Consider the following 10504-nt stretch of genomic DNA (forward strand, 5'->3'; position numbering starts at 1 on the left):
GATCACGAGGTCAGGAGATCGAGACCATCCTGGCTAACACTGTGAAACCCCATCTCTACTAAAAATACAAAAAATTAGCCGGGCGTGGTGGCGGGCACCTGTAGTCCCGGCTACACGGGAGGCTGAGGCAGGAGAATGGCGTGAACCCAGGAGGTGGAGCTTACAGTGAGTGGAGATCGCGCCACTGCACTCCAGCCTGGGCGACAGAGCGAGACTCTGTCTCAAAAAAAAAAAAAAAAAAAAGAAACATGATAGAGCTAAGAGTGTGATCTAATGGTAATAAACTGGGAGGACTTGAGGCCTGTGTGTTCAGATTCCCCTGGGTGTCCCTCTGTCTTCAGAGATGAAGGTGCTCATTTTCTTTGGGTCTAGGGAAGACACCTTTCCTAGCATAACAGCTGGGAAACATAACCTGCTTAGGAAAGGTTAGAGTCCTTCCTAGGTTTTATCACCTGATTCAGGGGAGAAGGGTGGGAAGGGAGGAATGGTCAAAGTGACCTTCCTGCTCCTGTTGTTTTCTCACATTCCTTCATCTTAAACTATTCAAAATGCTGAGATGCAATATTTTCGGGTATTGTTCCCTGAACTCCATGTCACCTTCGTGGCTTACTACTACCCACCATCCACCTCAAGGAGCTGCACCAAGAATGATCCATAGAGTGAGAATTTGGTAAGAGAGAGGGCACATTCAGCTCAAACTAGGATCTGCACTTCTAAAAGTCATACACCATTTTTGTTTTGTTTTGTTTTGTTTTTGTTTGTGTGTTTGTTTGAGATGGAATTTCACTCTTGTTGCCCAGGCTGGAGTACAATGGCGCGATCTCGGCTCACTGCAACCTCTGCCTCCCAGGTTCAAGTGATTCTCCTGCCTCAGCCTCCCAAGTAGTTGGGATTACAGGTGCCCGCCACCACTCCCAGCTAATTTTTTTTGTATTTTTAGTAGAGACAGAGTTTCACTATGTTGGCCAGTCTGGTCTTGAACTCCTGATCTCAGACAATCCACCCACTTTGGCCTCCCAAACTGCTGGGATTACAGGCATGAGCCACCATACCCGGGCGACCATATTTTTTGAAGTAATTATGTGTTAGGCTAATAAGATCTTAAAATAAGCCTTGAATGCAAATTTGTACCAAGGACATGAATACAGATTTTCATTAACACAACTATCTACTACCTTGGCAGGGTTTACTTCCTGAGGAAACATAACAACTAATGTTCATATCTGACAAAAGACCAGGCTATATTTAGCCTTCTGGCTGGTTCTCAGCCGTTCTCTGCTTGACAGATTCCCAAACTCATTCTGCTCTTTTATGATGTATGTAAAGGCTGCTTGCACATCCAGAGAAAACGAATAATGTACTTGGAATTTGTTTAAGTTAAATCAGCAAAGTGTCTGTTTTTGGTTTTTTGTTTTGGGGGGTTTATTGGAAAGTTGTTTGAGGACCAAAAACAATCTTCTTCCTGAAGAAAGAAAATACTTCACTGTGCCAGAAATAAGTATGTAAAGCTTAGATGGCTTGGTTCTGGCTATGTAAAGAGGTAGAGGCATGAAGGGGAATGTACCAAGGGAACTGGGTGGAAGATCAAAGGTGGTAAAAGGAAGGAAAGACAGAAATGGTAACTGGTAAAATAAATTTTAGACGAGCCAGTTTGGAAGTTTTCCAAAAAGGCCAATGAAGTTCTAGTTAGCAAAAAGGAAAAAGAAAAAAGAAAATGCCAGACACAGTGGTTCCTGACTGCAATCCCAACACTTTGGGAGGCCAAGACAGGTGGATCAGTTGAGGTCAAGTGTTCAAGACCAGTCCGGCCAATATGGCAAACCCTATCTCTACTAAAAATACAAAAATTAGCCAGGTGTGGTGGTGCATGCCTGTAATCCCAGCTACTTGGGAGGCTTAGGCAGGAGAATCATTTGAACTGAGGAGGCAGAGGTTACAGTGAGCTGAGATGGAACCACTGTGCTCCAGCCTGGGTGACAGACCAAGACTCTGCCAAAAAAAAAAAAAAGTGGGGGTGTGGGATAATTCAGCGGACTAAGAAGTTCTCATGGGAAAAACATCCCAACAAGAAGAGAGAAGCCTTAAATATATATATAGTCTGAATATCACCTTTTAATTAAGCTGACTTCTGAGAATAATACTCTTTTAAAACATCTTTTAAGTATATTATTACCAGTTTTGGGCAAACAGCAAACATTCTCATTTCCTGGCTTTTCTTTCCCTGAAGTTTGCATTTTAAGAGGGATGGTTTCTTAGATAAGACGGGGGAAAGAATTGACAGGTACAGAGAAATACTGGAAGTTTTTAGAGGTTCAGGGTAATTAATAATCAAATTTTTCCTTTTGAGTATAAAGTACCTTTTTAGCTCAAATGAGAAGGCAGAAAACAAACCAACAAAACAAAAATGTTTTTAACATGCTCTGAATATAAACCAAAATTTTAATCCAAAGGTATATTCAACAAGTGACTGAAGACTCAACTAATAAGCCCCTTTACGGCTTTAACCAAGGTGGCCCTTCCAAGATCCAGACCATTCTCACAGGACAGCCAAAGAAAGGAAAGCTTAGCAAGCCACAAATGGATGTAAACCCACATTTTAGTTTGGCCATGTTCTTGAGGCTCTCAACTTTTTGTTTGGCTGCCTGCAGCAAAGAAAGGTGAGATAACCTACATGCCCCTGATAAATGGAGAATCAAAAAGAGAGAACAGTCAGTAAGACAAAACAGGAAAACAAAAGTTGTCTGTGGCAGTGAAACCACTTTTGCAAATATTATGACTGAGAAAATTATTACAGTGAAAGAGATCTGACCTAACCAATTTTGTCTGGCTTCTAACCTCCAAGCTGTCCTTGTTCATTTCTAGGTATAGGCCAAACTAACTTGGGGGAACTTAGTTTAGTTTAACTTTGAAACAAAGACAATAACAGCCTTCTCCAGAAACAAACCCCATTCTTGTCAGGGGACTATACTGCCTTTGTAGGACTAACAAATTAGCCACAGGATTAGAAATTATGGTTTAGGAGTCATTGCTATAAAATCTGAGATCAGTGTTTGAGATATTTTGAAGACCCTACATTGATTGATACACCAGCTGACGCCACCCAAACTGATAAACTGGCTCATCTGATTTTGTGTCATCCACCCAGGAACTGACAGCAAAAGAGGACAGCTTCAAACCCCTGTGATTTCATCTTCGACCTGACCAGTCAATACTCCCTACTTTCTGACTCTCTACACACCAAATTATCCTTTAAAACTCCCATACCAAAATTTTGGGGGAGATTGATTTTAGTAATAACTTTGTCTCCTATGTGGCATGGCTGGCCTCACATCAATTAAACTTTTTCTTTACTGCAATGCCATGGTCTTTATTTGTGCAGTGGGCAGGAAGAACACATCGGGAAGTTCCAAATTTGAGGGCTCGTCCAGGATCACCCTTGTGACTCCTGCTTGTGGCTTGGTAGCCCCCTCTCTGGCGATGGATCTAGAGGCCAGCCCAAGAGGCTGCCTAATTCTCTTGAACTGGAGGCTGTCTCTGGCATAGTTTCTACTGGCAGGGCATTGCCAATCCATGGTGCATGGATTTCATTGCAATGGAGAAAAAGTCCTATAACTATAACACCATCATTAGGTGTCTGTCTGTGGTCCTATCATGGAGTGTCTGATTTGGTGCATATTCTAGGTGCTTCCAGCACCTCCTTTCTCCTCCTGATTGGTTTGGCTTCTTCTGGGGTCTTGGTTCAGCTCCTTTAAGGGGTTTGGCTGGCTCTCCCTAAATAGTAGGAAGAGTCTTGGTTCAGGAGATTTTTCCTTAATCAGGAAGATTTTGGGGAGATTTCTCAGGAAAAGGGTAGGTGGTTAGTTTGGGAAGAATACTTAGGAGTTTTGGTTAGGGATCTTGGTTTAGAAGGTCTTCTGTCTGTCTTATCTTTGTTGTGTGTTTGTTTATATATGTGGAGGTGATCTCTGAAGGAATTGTTAATGGAAGTTAAGCAGGCCTAAGTTGGAGAACCCTCCTTATTTTTCTGGTCATATTAGGTAACCCCTGAAGCAATTGTTAGCAGAAGCTCCACAGGTCTGACACAGGGTGACCATCTGCTCTTCATCTTGCCCATAGTTCACCCACTGAATTCTGAGTTGAAGGTCATCTCTCCCCACTTTGAGTGGATCAAAGATGACAGGGATGAACAGGGGCAAATTTGAGACTTGCCAGGTCAATATCAGGTGCTGAGTAAGGTGACTAGTGTCTATTTTGTTATATGTAGTTTGCTTTGGCTGGGATGGAAAATGTTCATTTGTTCCACATGCAATCTGTTGGGCAGCATCTTGCAAAATTGAAAGGCTTTTGCCTGTGGTTTTATGAAACAAAAAGAGGTGATTTTCCCTTGTGATGCTTCTTGGCTCCCACGGTCATTGGAATAGAGGGGGAAAAAACAAATATTCAGTATTCTCATAGAGAGCTAATATATTCCTGAGGTTTGCTAATTCAGTATGAAGCAGAACAGGAGTTAATGCATGGACTGAACTAATAGAAGACTGAAATTATATCTTATGACTTTTTGTTTAAAACATTTACTGATTCTTTATGTTTTCTTCTAGAGTCAAGAAAACTTTTTTTTTCTTTTGAGCTATTTACAGCTTTTATCTATTGAGTAAAGTATACTCTGTGAGAAAACCTTGGAACATATTTCTTTCTGTCTACCTAATTTCTCCAGAATTTGGAAACTATTTGTGAGTATTCTTAACTTATGGCAGTATAGTTATTTGACTACATGTAATAACAATGTTTGGTTTTGTAACAGGACATCGCTGGAGACACTGATTATTTTACCAAGGCTTTGACTGCAATGGCATACTTTCATATACAAACAGACTGCTTTAAGGAATCAAAGTTGACTTATAGGGCCAATAAAAGCCCCTGGTAAAAACTGGCCTCAAACCTTTTCTATGCAGCCCCTGTCCAGGGTTCTCAATCTGTGGTAAGTAAAGAATGTCACTTTCTGACAAGCCCAGGAGCCCCTGGTTATCTTGGAACCTCAAGGAGAGGAATTCACCCAATTCATACTGATATTTGCAGGCACAGATAAATCCATGGCTGGGCTCAAGGCTTTGAAAAATCTAAGCTGAGATTCCTTATGGAATAAGTTCCATTAAAGCCAATTTTCAAAAAGGCCTATATGGCAAATAATTATTCTTGCTGACTTTATGCAAATATTCATGCCAAGTATGATAAGACTAACACTTATTTTGCAAGCAAATTTGTTCTTAGTAAAAACAGGTACTGGAGAGAGACAAACTGTATTTCAGAGAAAGCTATAGTACCTCTGTTGTTAGATTCTAGTCTTGTCCAATGTTTTTGAGTTTTTATTATTTTCTGCAGTTTAGACTGATTCCTGAATTCTTTCTGGGTTACAAGTCTCAAAATGAATGCTTTCAAATCTTTCTTTCATTATTCTGACTTGAACTCAATGAAATTGCTACTACATCTTCTCTGAGGCCCTGAAAGCTGAAGCTTATTCCTTATGGTACAAGCAAGAAAAATATGTCAGATTATCACTGCCTTCCTCCTCTATAACTAAAGATGCTTTGAGTCTAAAGTTTCAATAAATTATGCCCAACATTAACCTTTGTTTTTCTTCTGTTTCCACAGAAATGCCTCTTATTAAAAACTTGTTTGCGGCCGGGCGCGGTGGCTCAAGCCTGTAATCCCAGCACTTTGGGAGGCCGAGACGGGCGGATCACGAGGTCAGGAGATCGAGACCATCCTGGCTAATACGGTGAAACCCCGTCTCTACTAAAAAGTACAAAAAACTAGCTGGGCGAGGTGGCGGGCGCCTGTAGTCCCAGCTACTTGGGAGGCTGAGGCAGGACAATGGCGTAAACCCGGGGGGCGGAGCTTGCAGTGAGCTGAGAACTGGCCACTGCACTCCAGCCTGGGCGACAGAGCGAGACTCCGTCTCAAAAAAGAAAAAAAAAAAAAAAACTTGTTTGCTGTCATCATATATAAAGGCCTAGCCCATCTGCACTGCCACTTCTTGATATGGTAAACAGCTATTCAACTGAACTGATCTAGTCTCAGGACTAGGAACCCAACTAAAAATATATGGGTTGGTATATTTAAATTTGTTCTTTCCTGTCTATCCTAATAATCAGTCTTTCTAATAACCTCTGACCCAAATATCTCTCTACTAGAGACCCCATGTCTGATTGGTTCTCCAAGCTATTCACTTGGATCCCTCAGAGATTCAGATCGTTCTACAAAGGCTTCTGAAGCTAGGTCTCTCACTCCTTACCCTAGAACTCATTATTTACTTTATAGCTCATTTAAATGCTGTGCTAAAATGATAGAGGAGAATACTAATGCTTTTGTCATGCAAGCCTTGAAACCCCAGTTAGGCACCCTGAGTGTGTGCAGACAGCTGCAAGGCAGTTCCACTCCTCTTACCTTGGAGTCAACTCCTACTCCCACCATGCCACCTGTCAGCAAGAAAACGCTAGAGTGATCATTGCCCTTTTTCCATCTTCATAGCCCACATCTTAAGAATAAGGTGTTATAAAACCCAAAGAGAGAGATTGAAACTGCCTTTGCAAAAATTATTACTGAGAAAATTATTACAGTGAAAGAGACCTGACCTAGCTGAATCCATCTGGCTTCTAATCTCCAGACTTCCCTTGTTCATCCCTGGATGTAGGCTGAACTAACTTTGGGAGGAACTTAGTTTACGGTTTGACTTTGAAGCTAAGATGATGACAGCCTTTCCCAAAACAAACTCCCTTTTTGTCTGGAAACTAGATTGCCTTTGCATGACTAACAAATTAGCCACAGGATTAGAAATTATGGTTTGGGAGTCACTGTTGTAAAACTTGAAATCAGTAGTTGAGGTTTTTTTCTGTTTTTTTTTTTTTTTATGTTTGTTTGTTTGTTTGTTTGCACTCCCTGTATTCCAGTGCACCAGCTGATGCCACCAAGATTGATAAACTGGCTCATCTGATCTTGTGGCCTCCACCCAGGAGCTGACTCAGCACAAGAAAACAGTTTCAACTCCCTATGATTTCATCTCCAACCCAACCAATCAGCACTGCCTACCTTCTGACTCCCTACTCACCAAATCATTCTTTAAAACCCCAATCTCCAAATTTTGGAGGAGATTGATTTGAGTAGTAACTCCATCTCCCATGCTGGCATGGCTGGCCCAGCCTGACATCAATTTAACCCTTTCTTTATTGCAATGCCGTGGTCTTTGTTTGTGGAGCAGGAAGAAGAACCCATCAGGCAGTTACAGCAGGGGGAGGATCATTAAGGAACGTCCAGAGTCATACAAATAGCTTCCAAACCTCTAAACGTATTCCTTCTTCAATTGTGACTCAAAATCAGTAAGAATTTTTATGACTTAAAACCAGTAAATGTAAGAATTGAGTTTTATAGAGGATATACGCAGTCCCGTTCAAGATCTAAAGTCTCTTTCAAAGATAGCCTAAGACAGCAAAGATTCTCATTACTAATAAAACAACAAAGTTTGAGACAATTAGCACAAATTTTCTTGAGAGCTGGTACATTCAGATAAACAGACATTTTGGACTCTCAGCCAACTGGCTGCCTGCCTGGCATAAAGCTGATAATTTATTCCCTTCGAGGTAGCACCTGAAAACAAATTCACTGATTACAAAGCCAAGTTTCTCAAGATATAAAAACAGGACAAAAAGATAATCTTATTATGGTTTTCCTCCTTATAACAAACCACACCAAATACAAAAACAAGAATAACAAAGACCATTTATAGGAGTTTGCAGATCAATAATCAATAAGCCTAAAATAAGTCTACAAGAGTCACAGATTCAAAGCACTAGTTTTTAAAAAAATCTCCTATTATTTTAAATTTGGAAAAGAAAAAGAGGCAAGAGGTGACTCTTACTGTCTGCTCAACTGGATCCCGTAAGTAAAGATTCACAGGACTGCCTGATAAGCATTTCTTAACCTTTTCCCAGCTTCATCAAGTCCTAGGTTCTCTCAGTTGTAGCTTCCAGAGGAGCAGAGCAGTTTTAGTATCCTGCCAGTTATGCCAAATCTGTAAAGCAAAGAGAAATTCCCACCTCCTCTGAAAGTGCAAGTCTGCTAAACAAATGGACAATACACAGATTAACAGGAGGAAAGGCATACAAATTAACTAACCTCAGACATAGGAGTTCCACAAATACACAACTCTAAGAAGGGCCAGATTATTGAGGCTTAAATACTCCCTTTATAGGAAACAGAGAAATCAGTGTAGGCAATTTTGGGGGGTGGTAAGTGATTTTCAGGAGAATTAAATGACCACAAAGAGCCAACAATAGTTTGTAAGTGATTCTCATTTGAAACCAAATGGGAACATAAGTTACGGAAAGGTGAAGGACAGAATTGCACTGCAAACAAAGGCTGTCTTATTATGCAGGTAAAGTCTCCTAGATGATCTCTCAGAGCTGTCCTTAGAATAATAGATGAAAAGTCTGTCTGGGTGTGGTAACAATTTTTAGCCTCTTCTCTGGTGGTTAATCTTGCCTTGTTATCTGATGAGATACTTACAGAGGAGGTCTTTTATTATTATTATTATTTTGAAATGGAGTCTCACTGCAATGCCCAGGCTGGAGTACAATGGCACGATCTCAGCTCACTACAACCTCTGCCTCCCAGGTTCAAGCAATTCTCCTGCCTCAGCCTCCTGAGTAGCTAGGATTACAGGCACCTGCCACCACGCCCAGCTAATTTTTGTATTTTTAGTAGAGATGTGGTTTCACCATATTGGCCAGGCTGGTCTCAAAGACATGAGCCACTGCGCCCAGCCCAAAGGAGTCTTAAGACAAATTGCATTTTTTTTGAAGGCAACTTCCAGAGAGAGCCCCTCTCTGGACTTGGGGGAGAAAAGCAAGAGAAGGTTAGAAAACCCTTGGTGCTGAGGCAGCTTCTCAGACTTTCCCAGTTTCTTTAATTCAAAAGTGTTCAGCACCATATTTTGGAGTATTATTCTCTGAATCACAATAAGAATGGTAAAAATTGATGTGTTGGTTGAATTCTGTAGCTTGTTTAAGATGTTGCCTTAATGATTTACCACTTTCCTTTGTATAACTCTTTATAATTAAAAAAAAACAAAACAAAAACACTTTCTCATTTGATCCTCATGACAATTTTACAAAGTAAGGAGATCAGGTATTATCAACTCATTGAATGAAACTAAGATACTGAGCTTGTGGATTCGTTCATCATTCTGTACTACTTATTGAACACTATGTTTCCAGCACAGCAGCAGGCTGGAGCTATAGTGGCAAATAAGAGTGCAAGGCCCCTGCTCTCATGAAGTGGGAGAGAGAGAAGAATACATAGATAAACAAGATAATTACAGATTTTGATAAATGCTCTTTAGGAAATAAATTTGGTAATATGATAGAAAGTAACTTTGAAGGGATGTGAGGCAGGGGTTACACTCTTAGATAGGGTATGGTGTCCCTGAACAGGTGATGATGAAACCAACAGTTAAAACTGAGCAGGAGCTGGTTGTGCTGAAGACCTAAATGAGGAGGGTATCAGGAAGCTATACATACAGAAGCCCTCACATGGGAAGAAACTAGCTGGGTTAGAACAGAAGAGGCTGCGGAGCTAAAGTGTAGTAAGCATGATAGAAAGTGGGGGGCACACCCAAAGACATGGGGTCTTATAGACCGGGGGTCAGCAAAGTATTGCTTATTGTGCAGAATCTCACTCATGAGCAGAATCTGGCCCACCACCTATCTGTACAGCTGCAGGCTAAGAAGGATTTTTAGCTTTTCAAATCTTTGGGGGAAAAAAAGCAAAAAAAAAAAAAAAAAGAATGATATATGAAATTAGAGTTCCAGTATATATAAATAAAGTTTTATTGGAACACAGCCTCATTCATTTATTTATATATTGCCTGTGGCTATTCCAGGATACAAGGGCAGAGTTGAGAAGTAAAACTATTTTAAATGTTTATACTTGGCCCCTTGCAGAAAAAGTGTATTGATCTCATCATAGACCATGGTGAAACATTTGGATTTTATTCTAAATCTGCAGAATCCAGCACAAAAACTATTTTACCTGACATAACAATTCACAGATTGGTGGCATCCAGTGGCTGGCAAAGTAACAGCCAGCATTTGAGTACTTGTGTTTTTTAGGCATTTTTCTAAGTACTTCACATGTGTAAGCTTTTTAAATCTTCTCACCAACTCTGTTCAGTAGAAACTATGATTCCCAATTTATGAAAGAGGAGGTTGAGTCTTAGAAAGATTCAATAATTCACACACAGTCACATGTCTCATGAGTGTTAGAGCTGAGACCAGGACCATGTCAGCCTGGTTCCAGAGCCTGGACTAATCATGGAAAATGTTTTTTGAAAGAAATTTCAATGAAAATATTGCAGAAGCCTGAGGCACCTTGGGGATGCTCGGGTTCTTCAGAATACAGTTTGGAAACCACAACTTTCATCTAATCTCATTTACAGATGAAGACACCAGGG

Source organism: Colobus angolensis, unplaced genomic scaffold (assembly GCF_000951035.1).
Source record: "Colobus angolensis palliatus isolate OR3802 unplaced genomic scaffold, Cang.pa_1.0 Scaffold7, whole genome shotgun sequence".
Lineage (NCBI taxonomy): Eukaryota > Metazoa > Chordata > Mammalia > Primates > Cercopithecidae > Colobus > Colobus angolensis.